Source organism: Ostrea edulis, chromosome 5 (genome assembly GCF_947568905.1).
Source record: "Ostrea edulis chromosome 5, xbOstEdul1.1, whole genome shotgun sequence".
NCBI classification, from domain to species: Eukaryota; Metazoa; Mollusca; class Bivalvia; order Ostreida; family Ostreidae; genus Ostrea; species Ostrea edulis.
The window spans coordinates 508,245-535,457 of record NC_079168.1 but is presented as its reverse complement, the minus strand read 5'-3'; the positions used below and the strand labels follow the sequence as shown (position 1 = coordinate 535,457).

The following is a 27,213-nucleotide window of genomic DNA, read 5'->3' as shown; positions in this document are numbered from 1 at the left end:
TTGGGAGCAAGTTCTCCGGTAAAAGGAAGGAAGTTTAAAATGCATCTAATGCGAGAGTCTGCAAGAAATTATCAAATGCGGAAAGGTGTTTCCTTTTTGAGTCAGAAGTTGATCCCAACACATTTCTTATATATCAATGTACACATGTAATAGGAATATAAATATATAAACTACAAACACCACCATACACTTTATATCGTTTCACTCTTATACTTACTACAGCTGGTCGCAATAATTATATATATGATTATTTGACAAAACAAAATTTCAAGTATACAGCTTATCACTTGATAATATTGATAACGGCAGAAAATAACGACAAAATATGATGACAGTTTCCACATTATCCAATATTATAAGCACTATAACACTATAAGAAACTGTACGTTGTAATGTACTTTTTCTTTAGACGTCATTTGCTGCAAAGTGCACTGAGGTACATTTATTCAACACTGTAATTTTTCTTGGGAAGTCTTAACTGCGCTGAGAATCAATTGTGGTAAATAAAGCAAAACTTTTAAGGTGGATTCACTACACCCTGAAATAGTTTTTTCAAATCAGTACGAATTGGTTTAATCATAAAAGATTTGATGATATATAATAAGTATACATTATGTATATGCCAAAAAGACAGAAAATATGCAAATTTGGAAAACAAAAGACTCTGGTGGATTTGAACTCGAGATCTGCGATTCACCAGCCCAATGCTTTAACCACTGAGCTACGATGATAGAAAAACAATTCGATCGATGCAAATAATTTCACAAAACATTTAAATCGCCATCTTGTGACGTAGTGTCATAGCGAGTATAAACTTTAACAGTGTAGTGAGCTACCAAAAGAGGGAAATAAAATTTTATGGTTATGTTTCAGGCGAGAACGTTTATGTGTACATGACGACGGACCGGTTAAAAATGAACGCCCACGTTGGGACTCGAACCCAAGACCCTCAGATTAAAAGTCTGATGCTCTACCGACTGAGCTACGCGGGCTACCTGTTAGTTTTGATGGTGGTCAGATTGCAAATATCGATACCTGTATATAATCATCCATTTAATCTTCCGCTGATTTGTTGAAATGAACAGATGAAACAGAGATCATAAGTACATTTGTAAAGAGACATAATAAAGATCAATGTGTTTATGGCCTTATAGAAATAAAAGCATTTCGTACCGATCTGTTGTCAGAGATTATATCTATAGAAGATATATATATATATATATATATATATATATATATATATATATATATAGTTGATCTACGTGAATACACACATGAAATATTACAGCAAGAAGTTAATCGGAAGTAATTGCATTAATATGTACATGTAAATACAAATTGCTAAAATCGGTTAATGTAAAAAGTTCTTTACATACCTCTGCTTCTTACTTAGATATCTTATTGAAATTAGATATTAACGGCATACCAACAACTCAATTGTATGACAAACGGGATTTTTTCAGCTTCTTCATCGTCAGCTTCCCACATTTAAGTAGCAATATTCCATTATCACCAGCATATGGTGTTTATCTCTCAACTGATTCGATATGCAAGAGCTTGTTCTGCGTATAATCAGTTTTCAAATTGAGGCGGGCTACTGATAAACAAGTTGATGGTACAGGGGATTTAACAATCTCGATTGAAGTCAGCATTTCGCAAATTCTATGGTCGTTATAACGATCTAGTTCGTCAATACAACCTATCATTGGGTCATAGATAATCGAAAGTTATGTTTCGTGAATAAGTACATTATTTTATCCACGCGAAAAATGTGTATATTTTATGAAACATTGTGATTTTTGCTAGAAAATGCTGTCTTGAAAAATACGAAGATACTCCGTCTCATTTGCAAATATCACAACTTCTAACATTTGAGACGTCTTGACTGTCTACATTTCTTACAATAAATAAAACACATATCTTGTTTTGCTGACAGCAATATCAAATACGTCGGGATTTATTAATTTACAAAAATTGCCTAAATCAAGCGTCAGTATTTACGAAAGGAGGGTGATTTACTCGAACATGGTCTGACACTGTTATTGTGCCTGTTTTCAAAAAAGGTGACCCTTCTGATCCAAATAATTACAGAGGAATAAGTCTTGTTAGTTGTTTCTGCAAATTGTTTACTTCCATACTAAACAGAAGACTCGTCCCATGGGCAGCCTCGTATGATATTATTTCAAATGCACAATTTGGTTTTCAACGAAAGTTGGGTACTACGGAGAAAATTTTTGCGCTTCATTGTCTTATAACGCAATCACTCCAATCCAAAAAACGATTATATTGTTGCTTCCTGCATTATAAGAAGGCATTTGATTCGGTTAATAGGGGAAATTGTATAGAAAATTAAAACACTACGGTAAACAAGGAAAGCTGCTTACCATTGTTCGCTCCATGTATGATAGGATTAGAGCTTGTGTAAAATCCTCTGGTCATATTTCACAATTTTTTGAAAATCACATTGGTCTATTACAATGTAAAACTTATACGGTACCAATTTTGATACACCAGATGCGCATTTCGACAAATAATGTCTCTTCAGTGATGCTCAACCGAAATGTTTGAAATCCGAAATAACTATGAAGTTTTAGAGCTAAATATAGCCAAAAACAGCGTGCCAAAAAAGTGGAGCCAAATTCGTCCAAGGATAAGAGCTATGCATGAGGGAGATAATCCTTAATTTTGAAATGAATTTCTAAATTTTATAACAGCAATTAAATATATATCCGTATTTTCAAGCTAGTAACGAAGTACTTAGCTACTGGGCTGTAGAGATCCTCGGGGACTAACAGTCCACCAGCAGAGGCCTCGACCCAGCAGAAGTGTTGTCTCCCCTATTTTTTGTATTGTATGTGAATAACCTTGAAATTGAATTTATCAAAAAAGGTAATCATGCGACTGCATTACAGTTATCAAATCTTTATATTTTGATGTATGCTGATGACATGGTATTGCTTGCAAAATCGGTTATTGAATTACAAAATATGTTAAATACCCTGCAAAGTTATACAGATGAATGGGGTTTAGTTGTTAATGTAGCAAAAACTAAAATTTTTGTATTTAGAAATGGTGGGACGATTCGCACAGATGAGAAATGGGTGTATAAAGGTGAAAGTATAGAAATATTAGATTAATTTGTTTACTTGGGCGTTTTATTTAATTTTAATGGTAAATTTGGGTAACGCAGAAACAGTTAGCATCACAAGGTCGCAAAGCATTATTTGCCCTTAAATCAACTGTAAAACAATTGCAATTAAATCATTGTACCTTATTCTCCCTTTTCGATACTTATGTCTGTAGTATTTTGAATTAAGGATGTGAAGTGTGGGGATTACATAAGGGATGCTTACTCCTTCTAGGCACCTGATCCCACCTCTGGTGTGTCCAGGGGTCCGTGTTTGCCCAACTATCTATTTTGTATTACTTGTAGGAGTTATGAGATTGATCACTGTTCGTTATCTTCACCTTGCATAAAGCACCTGACATTGAAACGGTTCACCTGGATTTTTTAAGATTTGTACTTGGTGTTCGTAAAAACACTAATGCAACCATGGTATATTTTGAAACAGGGCGTTTACCATTGTATCATGTTCGTATTTTGAGAATGTTCAAGTTTTGGTTTAAACTATTACAGTCTGAAAATTTATACTTAATGCTGCATATGAATGTTTATACAATATCTGTGAAAATACAAAGCATGTAAGTCGTAACTGGGCTTCTTTTATCAAGGAACAACTTGATTGTTTGGGACTTAGTGATATGTGGCATGATCAAAATAACTTAAAGAGCAATGTTTGTTTGCCAATAATACAACAAAGATTGAAGGATCATATTATTCAACATTTACATAGCAACATACAGTATGAATCAAAATGCTCTATTTACAAACATTTGGTTGATTATTTTTAGCTTGCAATATTACCTGGAAAAATCTATTCCTAAATTGTACAAAAAGGGTATCTCCAAAATAAGGTTATTCTCACATAATTTATCCATAGAAACTGGCAGACATAAAAATGTACACGTGAAAAAAGTTTTGTAAATCTTGTATCACTGAATTTGAGGAAGATTACCACTTTTTGTTAGTCTGTCCTGTATATTGTCAGATTAGACCTAAATTAGTGAAAATGTTCCAATTTATACAACTATCAAGTGTGAACAATGTTAAAGAATGTTTTAACTTAGGAAAATTTAATGGTAAACCCCTTGAACTAAGAGCAGTCTATAATATGTAATTTTTATCGTCATTCTCCTTTTTACTATCATTATACTATTGTATTTACATCTGCTAGATGTCTTTGTAAGAATTGGCCGTTTATTTTTTAGCTTCGTAATTATTATCCATGTTAGATTTTGTTATAATGCTATAAAATGTATGTCTTTTGCAATAAAAATTAATATGTTGAGACGAGTGGCAGAATTACTACACAGTTTACAGTGAACTTCAATTTGTGGCAAAGGAAGCTGGCACTTTCAAGATGGGGATAAAATTATGTAGATACATTCCATACGGGGACATACGCAATGTTTTGGTGATCTGTTAAAAATATACGCCCACGTTGGGACTCGAACCCAAGACCCTCAGATTAAAAGTCTGATGCTCTACCGACTGAGCTACGCGGGCTACTTTTCAATGAAATACATGGTACCTGTTTCTATATTCATATGAAGCAGAATTTATTCAAAAACTTGAGAAGAAAAAATCTCTTGCTGTGGTCTTCAATTCGACATTTAGATATATCGACGACGTTTTGTCTATTAACAATAATAACTTTCATATCTCGATTCGATATATTAACGGCAAACTCACAACTCAACTGTATGACAAACGGGATGATTTCAGGTTCTCCATCGTCAACTTCCCATATTTATGTAGCAATATTCCATTATAACCTGTAAATGGTGTTTATATCTCTCAACTGATTCGATATGGAAGAGCTTGTTCTGCGTATAATCAATTTTTAAATCGAGGCAAGCTACTGTCAAACAAGTTGATGGTACAGGGGGTTCAACAATCTCGATTGAAGTCAGCATTTCGCAAATTCTATGGTCGTTATAACGATCTAGTTCGTCAATACAACCTATCAATGGGTCAAATGCTTTCTGAGGTGTTTCGTATAGATTGTTAGGCCGTTCTTGGCACACTGATTTTGACTACGGGTAACTCCGTTTAACTGATCAAGATATAGGCATCATGGCGGGTGTGACCGATCGACAGGGTGCTCTTAATCCTCCTAGGCACCTGATCCCACCGCTGGTGTGTCCAGGGGTCCGTGTTTGCCCAACTATCTATTTTGTATTCCATATAGGAGTTATGAGTTTGATCACTGTTCGTTATCTTCACCCTTTATCGGTGTCCAGATTTCAAATGTTAATACATGTACATGAAGTTAATCTTCTGTTGCTGTGTTAATATGTACATTGTACTGATAAGAAAATCGAAAAGAGAGATAGGTATATTTGTGAGGAGATAATAATAAAGATTAACGTGTTTATGATCTCTTTAAAAGTAAAAGTAACATTTAGTACAGGTCTATCGTAAGAGATTTCTCAATATGTAATATTGAAACGTCAAACTGCCTTGAATTTATCTTAATAAAGCTTGAAATACTTTTCAAGACATCAAAAGATGGAATGAGAAGCGAGGGATCTTTATCGTGCCACACCTGCTGTGACATTACAGAGTGCTTGTGAAATTCACTAGGAATGGAATCACCAAGGAGTGCAGTATGCCACCAGATCTTCTGGATATGATCGAAGATCCTAAGCGTGGTGAGCAGCTTTGTTTTAATCAATGATTTTGAAATCCAGTTTGTTATGATTTAGAGTAACAGTTTAAAGTGTACCTGGTATATGTTTGCCAGATTTAAAATACAGATTCAGAAGCATAAAAATCAAACACATATAATTTGAAATACACATCTTAAACAAATATAAAATACTATTAGTCTATTACTTTAAATCTGCAGGCAGTGTTTGGTAATTGTCACATATATATAATCTAGGTGACGTTTCCATATGAGTGAAAGATTCTCGAGAGGGACGTTAAACAATATTCAATCAATCCACTGATTTATTGATATGAATATCATATGAACATACACTATAAGAAATACAATAATTATTAAGAGTGGGTCAAACAGTGGGTCAGTGGTGCTCAACCGAAATGTTTGAAATCCGAAATAACAATGAAGTTTTAGAGCTATTATAGGGAAAAACAGTGTGCCAAAAAAGTGGAGTCAAATTCGTCTAAGAATAAGAGCTATGCGTGAGGGAGATAATCCTTAATTTTGAAATGAATTTCTAAATTTTATAACAACAATTAAATATACATCCGTATTTTCAAGCTAGTTACGAAGTACTTAGCTACTGGGCTGTAGAGACCCTCGAGGACTAACAGTCCACCAGCAGAGGCCTCGACCCAGGGGTCATAATGTAAAAACTTATACGGTACCAATTTTGATGCACCAGATGCGCATTTCGACAAATAATGTCTCTTCAGTGATGCTCAACCGAAATATTTGAAATCCGAAATAACAATGAAATTTTAGAGCTATTATAGATAGAGACATTGATAAACAGAAAAATATCAATAGTACTTACCACAGAAAGGTGGAAATCCCTAATGAAAAAGAAACTTTAAATTGTTGATCAAAATCGTAGAGATCAGTAAAGCAAAAACAAAAAAATTTCAACCTCCGGCGGGACTCGAACCCGCAATCCCCGGCTTAGGAGGCCGATGCCTTATCCATTGGGCCACGGAGGCTATATATATATATATATATATACACTATTCGATCGGAGACGATTGACAAGGTTAAATGTCTTTGTAAATCTCATACCTTTAAAAAGGAATGTCAAAAGAGAGGTTGGCAAACACGAATCCCTGGACATAACAGAGGTGGGATCAGGTGACTAGGAGGAGTAAGCATCATCTATCGAACGACCACACCCGCCGTGAGCCCTATATCTTGATCAGGTAAACAGAGTAATCCATAGTCAGATTCAGTGCATCAAGAACGGTCAAAAATTGGTATGAAACACATCAGACAGCATTTCAACCAATAGCAGTTTGAACTTGGAAACTATATGTAGATCGTTAAACCGGACTTACCATTTCCAAAATGCTGACTAAACGAAACAGTTGAAACCCCCTGTAACATCAACTTGTTTGTCAGTGGCATGTGAATATTGCACCTGATGTTAAGGTTTAGTATTAGTTAAGTACTTATGATCTCTTTATTTTTGAAAATTCTTCAATTCAGTATCAATTGACTTGCTTCTTGAAGGTTTTAGATGTAGATTTAAAAAAACAATTACGCATTAGTACTAGGAAAAATCCCTTTATAGATATACTTTGCTTGAAAAAAGAGAATGTTTACATGAATCTCCTTTGCATGTTTATTACATCAAAAAGATTTATTTATAGCATACACCAAATGACGAAGAAAATAGGACTTTAGTTTGCTACAATAGATCTTAACATTTTGAGCAATGGTAACTACAAGTGGAAGGAGCATATGAGAGGAAATTGAAAATAGATATTATAGTGAAACATTGAAGTTAGAAAAAATATTGGAGAACCCGGGTATTGATCCCGGTACCTCTCACATGCAAAGCGAGCGCTCTACCATTTGAGCTAGTCCCCCTTGTTACCTAACAGCGCTATACAAGATTTATCAAAACTGTCAATACTTAAAGGATACTTCGAACTTCTCTGTTCTCAAAAATATTTGCATAATATGTGATCATGTAAAAATTGCAACATTACAAACTGAATTACTGTGTGCGTCAATTTGATCAAATTGTTTCACTGGGTATTTGTTTTCAGAGCTTTCCCGTGTAGGGACACTCTGTAGTCACTTGAACTCTTTTTACCCAATGATTAAAAAATTGCTCTAACGTGCATCATGTTGGTAATTAAATATCAATAAATACTTTACAGAAAGGAAACTTTCAAACATGTCCGAAATTTGTCAAAATCTGTAAAAATTGGAACTCTCCAAACTGATGGCTATAGAGAAGGACCAGGATTCTATTATGTAGTATATTTGTCATATCATGTACTTACTATATTGATATTAAAACCACCGTTTGTTTAATGTAAATTATTCAAGAAATGAACATTAATGAATATTAACAGCTGTGAAGGAGAAACTTGAAACTTACTGTGCGAATACATATGCCAGAAGTGGTGTAAATCAAATGTGGATTCTAGAACATTCTAAAGAACTTTGAGTTCAATTGAAATCCCAAAACGTTTCTCTGATCAACAACATCAAAACCTATAACTTTTCAACACTTTACACGACTATTCCTCACGACTATTCCTCGCGATAAATTAACGTTTTGACATCAAAGACAGTTGTTTCTTCAACCAAAATGGAAAACGGAAATATTCATATCTAGTGATCAGTCATAAAAAAAATACTTTGTTAAACACCACTCTGATTCCACGCACAAGTATTCTGAAGTTGAAATAAAATCTATGCTAGATTTCCTCGTTTGCGGTGTCTTCGTGGTCTTTAGTGATCGGGTCTTCCGGCGGTCTGTCGGAATTCCCATTGGCACGAATCGTGCTTCTTTGTTAGTAACCTGTTTTTATATTCATATGAAGCAGAATTTATTCAGAAACCTCTACATGAAAAGAAGAAATCTCTTTCTGTGGCCTTCGGTTCAGCATTTATATCGACGACGTTTTATCTATTAACGATAATATCTTTCATTCATATGTCGATTCGATATATCCCTGCGGGCTCAAAATGAAAGACGTCACAGAGTCGTCCACTTCTGCTTCATACTTATATTTCTTTTTTGGAAGTAGATATTAACGGCAAGCTAACAACTCAATTTTATGACAAACCGGATGATTTCAGCTTCTCCATCGTCTACTTCTGATATTTATGTAGTAATATTCCATTATCACCTGCATAAGGAGTTAAAAAATGAAAGGTAAGATAATGAACAGTGATCAATCTCATAACTCCTATACCTCAACTGAGTCCCTTTTGCATGTTTTATTAGATACAAAAGATTTATTTATAGCATACATCGTTTGTTACAAAATTGTCAGCAAAACACCTTTTTTCATCTTATATGTTAACCTTACATTTATGACCACATTAGAGCAAATTCAAAATAGATATTACATTAAAAGATAGACGTTCGAAACATACGATTATTGGAGAACCCGGATATTGATCCCGGTACCTCTCACACGCAAAGCGAGCACTCTACCATTTGAGCTAGTCCCCCTTCACTTTCTTATAGCTCTATTTATCAAACCTGTTAAAACTAAAACGATACTTACTACATGTAGAAACAAATCGAGCTTCTCTGTTTTCAAGTATTTTTGTACAAAATGTGACCATGTAAAAATTGCGACATTACAACCTGAATCAATTTGATCAAATTGTTACTGTTTACTGGGTATTTGTTTTAAGAGCTCTCCGGTCTAGAGACACTCTGTAATCGCTTGAACTATTTTTACCCATTATGATTAATTCAAAAATTGCTCGAACGTACATTATGTTGAGAATTAAATATCAATAAATAGAATTTTCAAACATGCCCGGTCAAAATCTGTAAAAATTGGAACTCTCCAAACTGATGGCTATAGAGAAGGACCAGAATTCTATAATGTAGTATATTTGTCATATCATATACTTACTATATTGATATTAAAACCACCGTTTGTTTAATGCAAATTAAAAACAGGTCTTACTTACTGTAGTAACTATAGTCCAGCTGGACATGTCATTACTGGTGATGTTGATATAGTTGAAAATCAAGACCTCAAATCACTTATTCTAAAAAGATCCTAAATACAGAGAACCTCGGTCTTTTAATTGGCGACAGTACTTCATCTCTATTATGAATTCTGTCGAAGATTATGCCAGACGATGGGCTAAATATGAAAAAGAACTTGATACATTGTCAAAATGGGTTAAAAGCATAAGAGGAATATTAAAATTCCGCATTCGGAAATTAACGGCAAACTGACAACTCAACTGTATGACAAACAGGATGATTTCAGCTTCTCCATCGTCAACGTCCCATATTTGTGTATCAATATTCCATTATCACCTGCATCTGGTGTTTATATATCTCAACTGATTCGATATGCAAGAGCTTGTTCTACGTATAGTCAGTTTTTAAATCGAGGTAAGCTACCGACAAACAAATTGATGGTACAGGGTTTTCGACAGTCTCGATTGAAGTCAGCATTTCGCAAATCCTATAGTCGTTATAACGATCTACTTCATCAGTACAACCTCGCATTGGGTCAAATGCTGCCTGACGTGTTTCATACCGATCGTTAAGGCACACTGATTCTCACTGCGGATAACTCCATTTACCTGATCAGGATATAGGGCTCACGGCGGGTGTGACCGGTCAACAGGGGATGCTTACTCCTCCTAGGCACCTGATCCCACCTCTAATGTGTCCAGGGGTCCGTGTTTGCCCAACTATCTATTTTGTATTGCTTATAGGAGTTATGAGATTGATCACTGTTCGTTGTCTTCACCTTGCATACACCAAATGACGATGAAAATAGGACTCTAGTTAGCTACAATATTCTCAGCAAAACACCTTTTTTTTTCTTTTTTTACCTTATATCTTAAAGTTTCTGGTTCGTTGCGATGGTAACTACAAGATGGTCATTGCTAAAGAAGAAGCATATGAGAAGAAATTGAAAATAGATATTATAGTGAAACACTGAAGTTAGAAAAAATATTGGAGAACCCGGGTATTGATCCCGGTACCTCTCACATGCAAAGCGAGCGCTCTACCATTTGAGCTAGTCCCCCTTTTTATCTTATAACGCTATACAAGATTTATCAAAACTGTCAACACTTCGAACTTCTATGTTCTAAAATATTTCTCCGCAATATGTCACCATGTAAAAATTGCTGCCTTGAAAGTTGTGAAGAAACTCCAGCTTATTTCCAAACATCACAACATTTTATTCTTCTTTAGTACAACCTGACTATACATTTCACAAGATACCCTTTGCTGAAGTGTTTTGAATAGTGTTTTCAACCTTTACAAAGATACATCACCAGATCCATTAAGTGCTCTACCAAGCTCTTTGCTCCTCGCGAAAATATGAACAGCTGTGAAGGAGAAACTTGAAACTTACTGTGCGAATACATATGCCAGAAGTGGTGTTTATCAAATGTGGATTCTAGAACATTCTAAAGAACTTTGAGTTCAATTGAAATCGCAAAACTTTTCTCTAATCAACAACATCAAAACCTATAACTTTTCAACACGAGATTCCTCACGATAAATTAAAGACTAGACTTTTTGACGTCATAGATGGAAAACGGAAATATTCATATCTAGTGTCATCAGTCATCCAAAACATTACTTTGTTAAACACCATTCTGATTCCACGCACAAGTATTCTTAAGTTGAAATAAAATCTATGCTAGAGTTTCTCGTTGGCAGTGTCTTCGTGGTCTTTGCTGATCGGGTCTTCCGGTGGTCTCTCGGAATTCACATGGGCACGAATCGTTTTCCTTTGTTAGCTAACCTGTTTTAATATTCATATGAAGCAGAATTTATTCAGAAACTTCTACGTGAGAAGAAAAAATTTCTTGCTGTGGCCTTCGGTTCGGCATTTAGATATATCGACGACGTTTTAGCTATTAACGATATCTTTCATTCATATGTCGATTGAACATATCCCTGCGGGCTCGAACTGAAAGACGCCGCAGAGTCGTCCACTTCTGCTTCGTATTTAGATATTCTATTGGAATTAGATATCGACGGCAAACTAACAACTCAACTTTATGACAAACGGGATGATTTCAGCTTCCCCATCGTCAACTTCCCATATTTATGTAGCAATATTCCATTATCACCTGCATATGGAGTGTTGAAGTCGAGACAAGCTACTGACAAACAAGTTACAGGGGTTTCAACGATCTCGTTTAAAGTCAGGATTTCGCAAATTTTCTGTTCGTTATAATGCTATACTTTGCTAAAACAAACTATCATTGGGTCAAATGCTGTCTGACGTGTTTCATACCGATTGTTAGACCGTTCTTGGCACACTGTCCAGGGATCCGTGTTTGCCCAACTATCTATTTTGTATTGCTTATGGGATTCATGAGATCTTCACCTTTCTTTCAAAAATGTTGAGACGGTTGAAAAAGAACGCCCACGTTGGGACTCGAACCCAAGACCCTCAGATTAAAAGTCTGATGCTCTACCGACTGAGCTACGCGGGCTGCTGTTGTACATAATCTGTGTCCGGATTGCAAATATTAATACATCTATGTATTTAATCTTCTGCTGAAGTGTTGATATACATTGGAAAAAAAACGATCGCAGATATACATGTAGGTATTTTTGTGAAGAGGAAGTAATAAAAATAAATTTGTTCATAGTCTCCTTAAGGAGGTATGCTACACCAGAGAAATTTGATGTAGATGAAAAGTGGTGGATATGTACAACAATATTTTGAAGTTGAGAATTTGCAAATTTGCTTCATTTTGTCAAAAAATACAGTTTTAGTAGAAGGTAATCTGAAAAAAATTTAAAACCCCTGCTGGACTCGAACCTGCGATCTACAGTTCAGCAGTCGGTATTCTAACCCACTGAGCTACTCGGCTAGGTAAATAAATAGAAAAGGAAAAGTCAAATATTACTGATATCGATTTTGTCATCCATTTTTCTAAAGGAAGTCAGCCATTATGACGATGTAGAGTACTACCTTAAAAAAGTAACATTTAGTAACGGTCTATCGGAAGATATTTTCTAAGCTTGAAATATTTTTCAAGACATCAATCTAGGCAATATTAATTTATATCATTTGGTTTTCTAAATGAATATATTTTTATTGAGAATTAGGATTGATGCCAATGAAAAGGCATCGTCGCACGCCACGGCTGAAACGTACACTTCTCTTTCAGCCGTGGCCTGCGACGATGATGAAAAGGTGAACATAACGAACAGAGATCAATCTCATAACTCCTCTACGTAATACAAAATAGAGAGATGGTCAAACACGGACCCCTTGATATATGAGAGGTGGGATAGTCCTATTTCTTGATCAGGTAAACATAGAAATCCGTAATCAGAATCAATGTTCCAAGAACAGCCAAATGATTGGTATAAAACACGTCAGACAGCATTTGACCGAATAACAGGTTGTAATGGCAAACTAGATCATTATAACGACCATAGAATTTGCTAAATGCTGACTTTAAACAATACTGTTGAAACCTCTGTTACATCAACTTGATTGTCAGTAGCCTGCCTCAATTTAAAATCTGGAAATTAAATAGACTATTTACGTATACATATGAAGTTTGACATAAAGTTTGAAAAGGAATTTTCTCTCGTGAGTTCGGTTGGACAGGTTCTAGAACAAGCAGCAAAAAACCGTATGCATTAACTCCAGTTTCATTGTAAGAAACTATACCGTAGACTGTTTAAACCCAAGAGATGGGTTCACGCACCACTCAATTGAATTAAGTCGTCCAATACAGAAATAAGGTAAAATACATACATAAAAATGGATAATATTCATGAAAAAGTATTCAAGAACTAATAGACGTTTATACCGACACCTAGTGAAGCATTGGGCCTCCTGGATGTTGTTTATGTAGACGACAACTTAAAGGAACGTTAAAGAGATGCTTAAGAAGTTACTTGAAGAGATCATGACAAAAGCCAAATGTGCAACCAGTGTAGACTGTCTAAAAGCCACATTTCAAAAATTACAAGCAAATAAAGTATCTGTTTCTGTCCCATTTGTAATTGCTGGGAAATCTAACAGCAAATGTGTGTTCTGTAATTAAAAACGGCGAGAACTGATGCCTTTATTATATTCGGTATACTAGAACGAGTAGGTTGTAAATGTTCAAAAACATTTGTTGGATAAAAACGGAGTCCAAATCATTTAGCATTAATACTGCACCATACAGTAATAGCTATTCCAAATTTGATTTACACCACAAAACATGTGAGGTTTCTCATTCACATCAGTTCATATGGAAATGCGGAGCACCTACTGTTGGATGTTGCGAGCATATATGTAGTGTCATTTGGTACCTTAGGTACGACAGGCATCGGTGTAATTATGTGTGTGTTAAAAGCCGCTTAATGTCTGATATACATGATGCATCCTGTGAAACTAATTCCTGTGATGATTTTGATTAAATATCCTTCTTTCAAGTATGATCTATATATCTGGGTTTTTATATATTTTGGACAGCGTTTTAGTACGGTAATGTATCTTTTGTAAATACGGGTACCATCAATGCGGATTTTAAACTCCCGATTCGCAATCATGAATAGGCTTATTGTTCGCCAAGTTCACCCATCTTCTTTAGAAACAACAAAATGATCGTAGCAATCGCAAAAGTGCAACGATATCAGCGATATGCAGGCCGACACTATGCATAATATAACAAAGCTTACTTTACATTCACTGAAACATCTTGGGAGCAAGTTCTCCGGTAAAAGGAAGGAAGTTTAAAATGCATCTAATGCGAGAGTCTGCAAGAAATTATCAAATGCGGAAGGTGTTTCCTTTTTGAGTCAGAAGTTGATCCCAACACATTTCTGATATATCAATGTACACATGTAATAGGAATATAAATATATAAACTACAAACACCACCATACACTTTATATCGTTGCACTCTTATACTTACTACAGCTGGTCGCAATAATTATATATATGATTATTTGACAAAACAAAATTTCAAGTATACAGCTTATCACTTGATAATATTGATAACGGCAGAAAATAACGACAAAATATGATGACAGTTTCCACATTATCCAATATTATAAGCACTATAACACTATAAGAAACTGTACGTTGTAATGCACTTTTTCTTTAGACGTCATTTGCTGCAAAGTGCACTGAGGTACATTTATTCAACACTGTAATTTTTCTTGGGAAGTCTTAACTGCGCTGAGAATCAATTGTGGTAAATAAAGCAAAACTTTTAAGGTGGCTTCACTACACCCTGAAATAGTTCTTTTCAAATCAGTACGAATTGGTTTAATCATAAAAGATTTGATGATATATAATAAGTATACATTATGTATATGCCAAAAAGGCAGAAAATATGCAAATTTGGAAAACAAAAGACTCTGGTGGATTTGAACTCGAGATCTGCGATTCACCAGCCCAATGCTTTAACCACTGAGCTACGATGATAGAAAAACAATTCGATCGATGCAAATAATTTCACAAAACATTTAAATCGCCATCTTGTGACGTAGTGTCATAGCGAGTATAAGCTTTAACAGTGTAGTGAGCTACCTAAAGAGGGAAATAAAATTTTATGGGTATGTTCCAGGCGGGAACGTTTATGTGTACATGACGACGGACCGGTTAAAAATAAACGCCCACGTTGGGACTCGAACCCAAGACCCTCAGATTAAAAGTCTGATGCTCTACCGACTGAGCTACGCGGGCTACCTGTTAGTTTTGATGGTGGTCAGATTGCAAATATCGATACCTGTAGATAACAAGTAAAGCTTTTTTTTAGAAAAGCTTGCCGTCTTCAGCAGCAACTCTATAGAGCGAAGTTGAATTATGTCCCTTGTCTCCATTATTGAATTGAGCTAAAATAAATAATCTCACAGACATCATGCCTACAAAGCTGTGTCCTGACTCCCATTGTAAAAGTTTGTATTTATGAAGGGTATATGTACTGGAAATCAAAATCACTGTTCCCTGTATTAGCACTGATTAAAGTCTATATCAAATGAAACTGAGATTTTCAATGTGTATATCAAAATATTTATTTTTTAACAAAGTTATGAAACAAAACAAACTAAAAAGATTTAAATTGCTCAAATTTGCATAAAAATTATTCTTGCATATTGTACAGTACAACTGCTTTAGAAATTAACCAGGATAAAGACCTGAGAATATTGTAATAGTTTTGCCAAAAATTATATCATAAAATACATATCAGCAATCAAGAGTGAATTTGATGATATATTCTAAGTTAAATTGGATAAAAATTCTTGTGATTCAACGTTACTTCACAGACATAAATATCATTGAGTCTCTGATTTAAATTATGAAAAAAACGTCACTCTATGATATGTAAGAAAAAATATGAAACAATCACACATAATTAACTATACTTCTGGAAGTCCCTGAAAATGCATAAATTAGACTCGTTTACCTAAATTGTAATAACAGGTGGATGGATTATTCTTTTGCATGCTTTAAAAAACCAGTGATCCTCATTTTGAAGTCAAGCCTTATATATTCTTATGTAATTCTTAGCTTAAGGTATCATTAAAACTGTTTTGTAGGGATTAGCCCTACCGAATAGACAATTCCCAAAACACAAGCAATCAAAACAAAAAACCGTGAGTTTTTCTGTTTGTATGCAAAAATGAAAACATTGCTGTAAATGAAGTAACCATAGAAATGCTTTGTATTAGTTGCTTTTAAAAAAGTAATGTGTCAATTTCATGAATTGCATTTTTCTTTTGTTCGTTTTGTCGATTTTTTTAAGATTGAAACTCTTGAAAAATTGTTAAGTCGTACGAAAATTAGAACACCAGAAAATTATCTCCCTTGCCTTGAAGAGCATTTCAACCAATGAAATAATTGAAAATTTTCACTTCATGCACTTTCTACCAATGAAAAAAGAGAGGAAGTGGAAAGTCCGAAGACTGTAAAACACTTCAACTCTGAATACCGTCTTCCAAGGAAGACAGTAATCATCCATTTAATCTTCCGCTGATTTGTTGATATGAACAGATGCAACCGAGATCATAGGTACATTTGTAAAGAGACATAATGAAGATCAATGTGTTTATGGCCTTATAAAAATAAAAGCATTTAGTACCGATCTGTTGTCAGAGATTATATCTATACAAGATATATATATATATATATATATATATATATATATATATATATATATTACAGCAAGAAGTTAATCGGAAGTAATTGCATTAATATGTACATACAAATTGCTAAAATCGGTTAATGTAAAAAGTTCTTTACATACCTCTGCTTCATACTTAGATATCTTATTGAAATTAGATATTAACGGCATACCAACTCAACTGTATGACAAACGGGATTTTTTTCAGCTTCTCCATCGTCAACGTCCCACCTTCAAGTAGCAATATTCCATTATCACCAGCATATGGTGTTTATTTCTCAACTGATTCGATACGCAAGAGCTTGTTCTGTGTGTAATCAGTTTTCAAATTGAGGCAGGCTACTGACAAACAAGTTGATGGTGCAGGGGTTTCAACAGTCTCGTTTAAAGTCAGCATTTCGCAAATTCTATGGTAGTTATAACAATCTAGTTTGCCAATACCACCTACCATTGGGTCAAATGCTGTCTGACTTGTTTCAGATGAATACCGATTGTTAGGCCGTCCTTGGCACACTTACGGTTGGCTCTGTTTACCTGATCAAGATATAGGGCTCATGGCGGGTGTCAACGGTCAACAGGGAATGCCTACTCCTCCGAGGCACCTGATCCCACCTCTGGTACATCCAGGGGTCCAACTTTCTATTTTGTAAGTTGCGTATTGGAGTTATGAGATTGATCACTGTTCATTATCTTCACCTTTCAAACGACATTAATTATCAGAGATAAAAATGTTCCCTTTGAGCACTCTTTATGTATGTATTGGAAGCTGTTAGTAGGTTTGATATGTGAGCGAATGTCTAATCCCTGGCCATCAGAGGACCCTGTCACTTTGTAAGTAGTAGTGTCCAGGAAATTGACACTGGTGTGAGATATTTCATAAGTGAATCTCAAATATTTGTGACAAGAGTTTCCTATGTCGAAACATTCCTTAATTTCATCCGGACTTCCATTAAATAGAATAAAACCGTCGTCTCTAAATCTGCCGTGATAAATACGTTTGTCGGCATACTGAAATTTGAAAATTTCATACGTATATCTGTAATTTCTGGTGACTTGCATGCCCGCATAGCCGCTCCTATAATTTGTTCGTAGTATAGTCCATTGAATTCAAAGAAATTATTCGCACGTATACATCTGAGAAAGAGGATGAGATCAGAACTGCAATGTCGAGGTAATTCTAGATTAGAATTGTCTGCAAGATATGCTATTTCGGCAGATTGTAGTAATTCATCAAGTTCGATGTTGGTGCACATGCTGGTCACATCATAGGTAACCAGTATGACATTTTCTGGTACAATCAGAGATTCGAGTTTTTGTATAAAATCGGATGCGTCTTTGATGTATGAATTTTGTTTTTGGACAATGGGCACTAGGAATGTTCACAGTATTGACATATATTTTCCGTTGGTGTGCCACACTGAGAAATAATTGTCCGACCAGGTGGAATTTGTCGGAGGCTGCATTGGCTTTTTAAAAGTGCATCAAGCACGTGATTGTTAATCGTGTGTATTTTTGGGAGTAAATAGACTCCCACATTTCAAATTGGCATTTTTATTAGTGCTTAAAAACCGGTCTAATGTTTTCTTTTGATACATTTAAAAAACTTTAGACTGGATGCTCTGATGTAGATTGATTGATTTTTGTTTCTGGGGAATATTTCACTCATATGGAGACGTCACCACTGCCGGTGAAGGGCTGCAAAATTTAGGACTATGCTCGGCACTTGTGGCCTTTGAGCAGGGAGGGATCTTTATCGTTCCACACCTGCTGTGACACGGGACCTCAGTTTTAGCGGTCTCATCCGAAGGACCGCCCCATTTAGTCGCCTTCTACGACAAGCAAGGGGTACTGAGGACTTATTTTAGCTAGGATCCCCAAGGGGTAGAGCTTCTAAATCCGGTTTTTGTACCTCAACATCATAGGCGGAATCGAGTTGTCTTAAACCTTCTGAGATATATTGATCTCTATCCACGATAACAACTGTGTTATTTTTATCCGCTCTCCTAACAATATACATGTAGTCCTATATTCAAAAGCTAAAAAAAAAAACTTGAGACAAAGTGAGCTTATTTCAAATTATTAACACTATATTAAAAAAGTTGTTCGTTTTACAAAGAGATAGGAAAACATATTTACATCAGATTGCCCCCCCCCCCCCCTTATAGTAAGAAATTATTTATTATTTAGTGACGTGTGTATCATTGCAAGTTCATACATATAAATGAATTATATATATATATATAATTTGCACCCAGCCCATGGTATCTTTTAAGTTACTTTATATCTTTGAAATATCAATGCATGCAATGGGATATCTCAGTAAGGATAATGAATGGATATAAATTACATTCAGTTGCATTTTTGTTATTTATGGATTATATGTTTTTGTTACATGTAACAGATAGGCTAAATTAACAAATCTGGTTGTTTGTAAAGGATAGCCATTAACCAATTTAACAAATGTTCATTACTGCTAAACTGTTCTGTATTGAACATATAGAAGAAATTTTCTCTCAGGTTTTTATATAAAGAAAGATTGTAAATCAGTATCGCTCGATCGGCACTACTTGTATATGGACGAGTTCATTGCTGATTAGAGGGGATGAGGGTAAATTTTATTTCAAGTCAACACTATAAACATTCAAAATTCAAAGAATCAATCCTAGCTCTGTGTAGAGCTTTTCAACTATCACATGTAAAACTTATACGGTACCAATTTTGATGCACATATATACCAAAGACAAAAGACACATATAGAACATATATCACAGATTATTTAATAATGTCATAGGTCTATTTCATGCAAGAAAATACAGATACATGTAATTCAATGCTTTATTTATTTAACGAGGAATGCAAACAGCCCCAGGGCTAGGAATATGCTCCCCTCAACATTTATACACAGCATAGAAAACAGGAAAGAACAAAGCATATAATACAATATAATACATATCACAATGACCACTGAAATTTGGGAAATCTCAATCAGGTAGCTACATATATATTATCACTACAGTAACTTGATCCGAAGAGTTGGATCACGTCTCGTTGACAGGCGCGGATCATCAGATCACACGAGACGCGAAGCCCCTTATGCATTTTAAATGTACATTTATAAGATAATAAATGTAATCCAAATTATCAAAAACACAGACATACCATACACTTATGTTTTGTGTACCTTTTTTTTTTTGGAACCCCAATTTAATAAGAAATTGAATTTTTTTTTATTTTCTTGTGACAAATTATCACGGTTCTTTCTCAAATCGTTTCAAACCTTGAATACAGCTCATGAAGCAAACATCCGTGCGAATTTTCGTAGGTACTCGAGTGTTTGATAAAAGTAACTACTTTCATTCAAAGTATGGGGCATATTATGTTTCTTAATACTTCTGTGCGTTCTGTGAGATATCTGTTAGACAAAGAAAACTCTCATTTATGCTGGGGTTTTTTTGTTGTTGAGAAAAATAGATAGACCGATCACTTCAAAAATCTACAACCCCTGCGTTACTAAATCTTTTCACCATGGTCACGATGGTCTATGGTGAATATATGCCTATGCAGCGTTGCTACTGCTTCCTACAACTCTTTTGTTGAGGCTTCCCGAGAAGAAGAAAACACCCAAAACAACGATATGCCCTTTGAATGTTATAAAAAGTTAAACTCCCACGAGTATAGAATGTACTTTGACTGATTTTTGTTATCAACCTAAACAAATACAGAAAATGTATATCATTAATACACAGAGAGCCGTCCACCCGACTTTCAATAGCCCGCGTAGCTCAGTCGGTAGAGCATCAGACTTTTAATCTGAGGGTCTTGGGTTCGAGTCCCAACGTGGGCGAACATTTTTTCAACAGATTCCGTTTAGATGCATTCCTTCCTTTTCTTCTCACTAAGTATTCTGTGTACAAAATATATGTCAATCTGATAAAAATCAGATCCTTTGATCCACTCACATAGATTGCAACACAAGGTGTGTGAGTGGTCAATCTAATTTAAATCAGATCTTCTCTCACCGTCTCCAGTGTAACAATTAGAGAAGATCTGATTTTAATTAGATTGGTGAGTGGTCAGAGTGGATCAAAGGATCTGATTTTAATCAGATTGAAAATACATATGAATTAAAGCAACTAAAAGCATTATGAAGAAATGAGTAAGGACAAAATACATTTTGAAACATGAAAGCATTGAAAATATCTCCAAAAATACCTGTCACAAATGGACAGTATGTCAATTTTTGTCTTACAAATCTAATGTTCATTATTTAAAACTATTTTAGAAATTCTTTTCACAGAAGACAAGTATAAAAAACCCACTATATTAAACGGCAATTACTAGCATTGGTCCAGATGAAAATTCATCAATTCTCATATATTGTCACGGTGAATTACGAAGATGGAGATGTGTTGTCTCTTCAGAAAATATCTCTCTCTCTCTCTCTCTCTCTCTCTCTCTGTGTGTGTGTGTGTGTGTGTGTGTGTGTGTGTGTGTGTGTGTGTGTGTGTGTGTGTGTGTGTGTGTGTGTGTGTGTGTGTGTGTCGAGCAATTACAAAAATCCAGTACTAATCTCCACTCTTCAAGCTTTTTAAAATTACAGTTTCTCGTAATCTACTTTAAATAAATTAATCTCAGAAGTGTAATTGATTGAATGGGAGGTACATGTAATGCTAATTGATTATCTCAGGACATAAAGCCGAAAAACTGCTACGATTAGTTAGGTAACACGTCTAAATCATAGAAAACTAATGAAAACTTCAACCATACCTATTGAACTTTAAAAATTTGGTCCAAATGGCGTGTGGACATATATCTCGTCAAGTTCACGTCGTTCCGAGATGTTACATAAAATCTGTAAAAGCATGTAAATCATATTTTCTTCACAATATACAATCACTCCTTCATTAACGCGATAGTACCTTGTTTCCTATATCTGTAAATTTGCTAAACACCGACGTTGAATAAAAAGTCAAAATGCACGTTACATATATATATATTTCCGCGTTCAATGAATATTATCCAAAGTTAGGATGCAATGATAAAGCTCTCTGTTTCACACGTTAGTTGCTAATTTTGTGATATATTTTGTCCTGTTATGGATATAGATATTAATACCAATAACTTTTGTTTCGCCATCAAACACGGTCACGCCGTAAGACATATTATTTCTAAAGATCTGTTGTGTCCTGGTCCTGGGCAGAATTTCATTGTTATCAATCAAAATGAAATGAATTACGTCTTGCATATTGGGAATATTAAAAATTGAATTTTTTTTTAAATGGGCTAAATACTACTGAACAATATATGAATTTCCCAAACATGCAGGAAACAGGAACAATATAGAGAAAATGGGCCTTGCCTTACTGAAACCATGATTTCTAAAACTTGAACACACTTTGGACAAATCCACTCTTCGCAAGTCGGAAAATTGGTCTTACTATATTTCGATCGATACAAACCAAAAACTTTTGTATTCATTTATATATTTTTTCAACAATATTGGGACAGATCAGGGAGGGGTGGATCTATCACAATATTCTGTGATCTGTCTCAATGCAATGTCTTGTCTTACCTGTCTGTAAATTTCATGGCACTGGTTGTTTGAAAATGATACCGGTTACTTCTATTAAGGTAGCTCATTACATTAATTTTTCATTTAACAGCTCATTAAAACATCTTCGCCGCTTCGAATTCTATCGAGGCAATATCGTCAACTTCGATCAATGAATTTAGAGCTGTACGTGTACATGAGTAAGAATTCCAACAACCAATCAACTTAATGATGCCTCCCTGACCAGGCAGTGTTTGAAATTCATAAATTCGTCGTCTAATAAGTCGGTAAAATGAAGAGTTTCAAGAGCCTACCTTTGTTTGGAAATGCCGTCTGCCATCTTGTTTTGTCCAATCCTGTACACGATCATGACAGTGAGAGAACATTGTAATAAAAAAAACTATATTTCCTTGGGGTAAAATGGCATACAAATTAAACAAATTTATAAAGGAAACTAATTTTTTGATTAACAGTGCATATAATTAGCAACAATGTGATTATTTTAGTAATTTCTATCAATTTTGATCGGGATCGGTACTTTTTTCTCTGGTATGATTATATCTGAAATGATCATTTCGTTTCAATTTCTTTTTATATATTTCTTCCATATATCTCTTTTCTAACTGACATGTTTGTTTTTGTTTTGTTTTGTTTTTAAAAAAAAAGATTTTATCCATATATTTAAAAATTATTTTAAAAAATATATCAACAAATTACGTTTTAAATTTTCATAAATATTTTATTCTTTAAATTGTTTTAGAACGTTTATATGTGAATCTTTTAGGCATATTTCATTAGATATTCATATGTAAAACTTATACGGTACCAATTTTGATGCACCAGATGCGCATTTCGACAAATAATGTCTCTTCAGTGATGCTCAACCGAAATGTTTGAAATCCGAAATAACTATGAAGTTTTAGATCTAAATATAGCCAAAAACAGCGTGACAAACAAGTGGAGCCAAATTCGTCTAAGGATCATACACCAAATCACAGCGAAATTTTGACTCAATAATTTCTTATTTGCAAACATTACTTTCGGAAGGTCGGTAGTCTCTTCCCAGGTACATTGTATCTGGGTTCTCTCTTCCACCAATAAAAACTGGGCGCCACCATATGACTGAAAAATTGTTGAGTGTGCCGGAAAACATCAATTCATCAATCAATATTTGCAAACAAAACACCTATTTTATCATTTCGTGAAAAGTCACCAAAAATCATATATTATTGAGAGCTTGTATCATTCTTTCGATGGTGAAATCATAACAGGTGTTTTATCGAGCCATTAAATAAATTTTTAGTGTAATGAGCTACACGTTCATCACAATATCGACAAAAATAATTCGCCCACGTTGGGACTCGAACCCAAGACCCTCAGATTAAAAGTCTGATGCTCTACCGACTGAGCTACGCGGGCTACATACCACACTGAGAAAATATTACTTACAGAACATAATTGATCTTATTAAGCTTAACGTGTCAATAAACTAGAGTTCTGATATCGTAAATTTCATTCCAACATAATAAATCACAGGTTCTTGAATAATCACACCTTTATTTAGTACTGATGTCGCTTCTGCTCGAACGATCCTAACCGCTGGAGGCGGAACTCGTAGACCGGAAAACGTTAGTATTTATTTTTAGACCGCCGTACAACAACATCCGGTCGAGAAAAAAAACAACCTAGGATTACAATATTTACACACTGCAACATGATATAATAAGCTACACTTGTATAGTTGGATGCATAATATTTTTTTTACTTCAATTGAATTTCAGTACTTTGTTGGGGTGGGGTTTTTTTTGGCTAAAATATTGAATATTTGACAATTTCTAACCACACATGTGCCTCGGTAGCGCAGTAGGTAGCGCGTCAGTCTCATAATCACATGCATAGAGCGATCTGAAGGTCGTGAGTTCGATCCTCACCCGGGGCAAGTTTTTCTTCTTTTCAGCTATGATACTTCATTTTAAAAACATATTTCTCAAAATGTCATTTTCACGAAATGTTGGATATAATAAATTACAATTTTTTTCTCTTTTATTTTTACAGGACTATGTACAAGGGGACTGTTGATAATGTCAGAGAGCTTATACAACTCTTCAATATTGCACGACGATCTGACTTTAGTAATATGTCCCTTGTATTGCAATGTTCAGGTTAAAGTCTATGTAGATTCTTTGCTATTTTTCTTTCTCTTTTTTTTTTTCTTCTCGCCGTTTAGAGCTAAAACTGCCGCGGACATCCTCGTATAACTTTCTTATCTGCCAATAATAATAACTACCTAAAAAAAAAATACATCCATAAACCAGATAGTATAAAGAGCTGTGTTATGTGTGAAGCGCATACCGGTAGTATTACCAGATTTAATTATTCATTTAGGAGTTGTCTTTCTTTCCCCGTAAGACTCGTTCTGCACCTGTAATAAATGAAACTTAATTTTCATTTCATGGATATAAACAATATATACCGTTTATAAGTGACACCAATTCTTGGAATTAGGACTTCTTTAGTTTTAATTTTAAAAGTTGAATACATTTAACATCAAAAGGATTGATTGGAAACAAGTGCCGATATCCTACTGCATGTACCCTTAAATATCACAAATCGAAATAATTATCATGCAAAGAAACTATTACATAGTTAAAGTTACAGACGTGTTGTATAACTTATAAATGAAACGAGTACTTATATTGCCCTACATTAACTACAATGTATTTAAATCTTTTAAAGAATTCATATCCACACAAATGACCTGTTGAATAATTCTGATCTGCTGTATAGATTAGTATTTTGTTCTTTGTTGCGATTATTATATTGTTTATAACATTTTCTCTTTTTCTTAGGATGGTCTCCCGTAAATAATCAGGTTTGCTTTTGTACTTATGAAAGGAAGACAAACACGTTTATGTATACTGACATTTTGCTGAGGATTGGAAACTGCTAAAAATCGTACAAGTTTGAGATGCATCTATTAACTAAAACTGAATAAAAATTTACAAATATTTACAAAAAGGATTGATATTATTATTATTGAAATTATAATAGTGAAGTCTTTGGAAAGGAAAGGACAAGATCTCCCACAATTCAACATTCCGCCGTGGTGAGGTTTGGTAGTTTTCTTAGTTTTAACAATAATTTTGGAATATTTTAACACGTATTTCTGATACTAAGTGAAGACGTAGCATCATTCAGTGTGTTTTTCATTTGACAACAAACATATACACACTAAGTTTTGTTTTCTGTCCTCCTAATATGACATTTCCAAACACACTATTGCTAAATTAACGACCTTTCCGCATAAATAGCACAACTTCATAAAATAGTGTGGGTTTATTTATTTTCACGGTTGTATTTAATCAGATACGGTGATTCTAATAAGAGCCTGCATGGTTTGCGGCAGGTCACGTCGCCCTAAACCTACCACATAAATCACAAGAAATCTGTAGACCGACACTTCCGAAATCAGCGCATTTAATTCATTTCCATTACAGTTCCTTACAATAAATTTTACTTGCTGAAACATGGAATTGTTTACCCGTATATTACTGTTTGGGATGATGTTTAGTTGGTGGGTTTTACCAGAGACATGATTTAAAGCGTTTTTCACGTGCAGATGCGATATTTTGAATGCGGAAGTGCAATGTCTCCTACATTTATAGTTGACCATAATTTAGTTCCCACAATGGCGGACGCCTTTAAATCTGGAACTCGTCTGTCGTAAACTTACTTGGCATGCAAACAATAAATTACAAAAAAAATAGAATCAAAACCCTTCTCTAAAATAAATATGAACTATAAACGTATATTTGAGAAAGAAATCGATGATTATTATGCTGATAAATGTAGTGGAACATACATACGCTCAAGATCTGTATGGATAGAAAAGGGAGAAAAAAGCTCATCTTACTTTCTAAACCTTGAAAAAAGACAACAATCAAATAACACGATCAATAAGATAAAAGACGAAAATGGAGTAGAATATACAAACACCACAGGAATAATGGATTGTCTAATTAAATTTTATAAAACATTATATACGAGTAACGATAAAGATAAAGTGAATATTCAAAACTACCTAAAGAACATTAACTGTAAAATTATTACGAACAATGAAAAGAAAATGTGTGATGATATACCAAGTATACATGAATGCAAAATGGCAGTTGATAATATGAAAAATAATAAGTCTCCAGGACAAGATGGTATACCAGCAGGATTCTACAAAGTTTTTTTGGAATGATATCAAGGATGTTTATTATATGTCTTTACTTAAAAGTATAGAAATAGGAAAATTACCATTTTCTCAAAGAAACGCAATAATTTCATTAATCTATAAAAAGAGAGAAAAGGATAATCCAAAAAATTATAGGCCTAAAAGCTTAACTAATGCTCATGTATTAGTTCATCGTTTACAAAATAAAGCGAGTAAAGTAATTAAAGGTCGATATATTGGAGAAAACGCAAGACTAATCTTAGATATTTTTGAATATTACATGCAAAATGAATTAGATGGAATATTACTGTTTCTTGATTTCGAAAAAGCCTTTGATTCAATTGAATACAATTTCATGTTTAAAACGTTAGATAAGTTTAACTTTGGAGATACATTTATTGGAATGATAAAAACGCTCTATAATAGTCCTGTCTTTAGAATTAAAAATAATGGATGGATTTCAAAATCATGTGCAATGCAAAGAGGAATTCGACAAGGATGTTCAGTACATGTATCTGCTTTACTATTCGTATTTATAATTGAAATATTAGCTA

General features: G+C 34.4%; 10 non-coding genes across 10 annotated transcripts; 2 read left to right on the top strand and 8 right to left on the bottom strand.

The window, feature by feature from the left end:
• Window positions 1-919: 919 nt before the first annotated feature.
• On the bottom strand, window positions 920-992 carry Trnak-uuu (transfer RNA lysine (anticodon UUU)). Its single transcript has one exon. It is a non-coding gene; the product is annotated as a tRNA-Lys (tRNA).
• Window positions 993-4,554: 3,562 nt separating this feature from the next.
• Window positions 4,555-4,627, bottom strand: Trnak-uuu (transfer RNA lysine (anticodon UUU)). Its single transcript has one exon. It is a non-coding gene; the product is annotated as a tRNA-Lys (tRNA).
• Window positions 4,628-6,696: 2,069 nt separating this feature from the next.
• Trnar-ccu (transfer RNA arginine (anticodon CCU)) lies at window positions 6,697-6,769 on the bottom strand. Its single transcript has one exon. It is a non-coding gene; the product is annotated as a tRNA-Arg (tRNA).
• Window positions 6,770-7,579: 810 nt separating this feature from the next.
• Trnaa-ugc (transfer RNA alanine (anticodon UGC)) lies at window positions 7,580-7,652 on the bottom strand. Its single transcript has one exon. It is a non-coding gene; the product is annotated as a tRNA-Ala (tRNA).
• Window positions 7,653-10,741: 3,089 nt separating this feature from the next.
• Window positions 10,742-10,814, bottom strand: Trnaa-ugc (transfer RNA alanine (anticodon UGC)). Its single transcript has one exon. It is a non-coding gene; the product is annotated as a tRNA-Ala (tRNA).
• A 1,355-nt stretch (window positions 10,815-12,169) lies between these two features.
• Trnak-uuu (transfer RNA lysine (anticodon UUU)) lies at window positions 12,170-12,242 on the bottom strand. The gene has a single exon. It is a non-coding gene; the product is annotated as a tRNA-Lys (tRNA).
• A 3,136-nt stretch (window positions 12,243-15,378) lies between these two features.
• On the bottom strand, window positions 15,379-15,451 carry Trnak-uuu (transfer RNA lysine (anticodon UUU)). Its single transcript has one exon. It is a non-coding gene; the product is annotated as a tRNA-Lys (tRNA).
• A 5,209-nt stretch (window positions 15,452-20,660) lies between these two features.
• On the top strand, window positions 20,661-20,733 carry Trnak-uuu (transfer RNA lysine (anticodon UUU)). Its single transcript has one exon. It is a non-coding gene; the product is annotated as a tRNA-Lys (tRNA).
• Window positions 20,734-23,786: 3,053 nt separating this feature from the next.
• Window positions 23,787-23,859, bottom strand: Trnak-uuu (transfer RNA lysine (anticodon UUU)). Its single transcript has one exon. It is a non-coding gene; the product is annotated as a tRNA-Lys (tRNA).
• A 430-nt stretch (window positions 23,860-24,289) lies between these two features.
• Window positions 24,290-24,379, top strand: Trnam-cau (transfer RNA methionine (anticodon CAU)). Its single transcript is given in 2 exon segments — window positions 24,290-24,326; window positions 24,344-24,379. It is a non-coding gene; the product is annotated as a tRNA-Met (tRNA).
• Window positions 24,380-27,213: the final 2,834 nt, after the last annotated feature.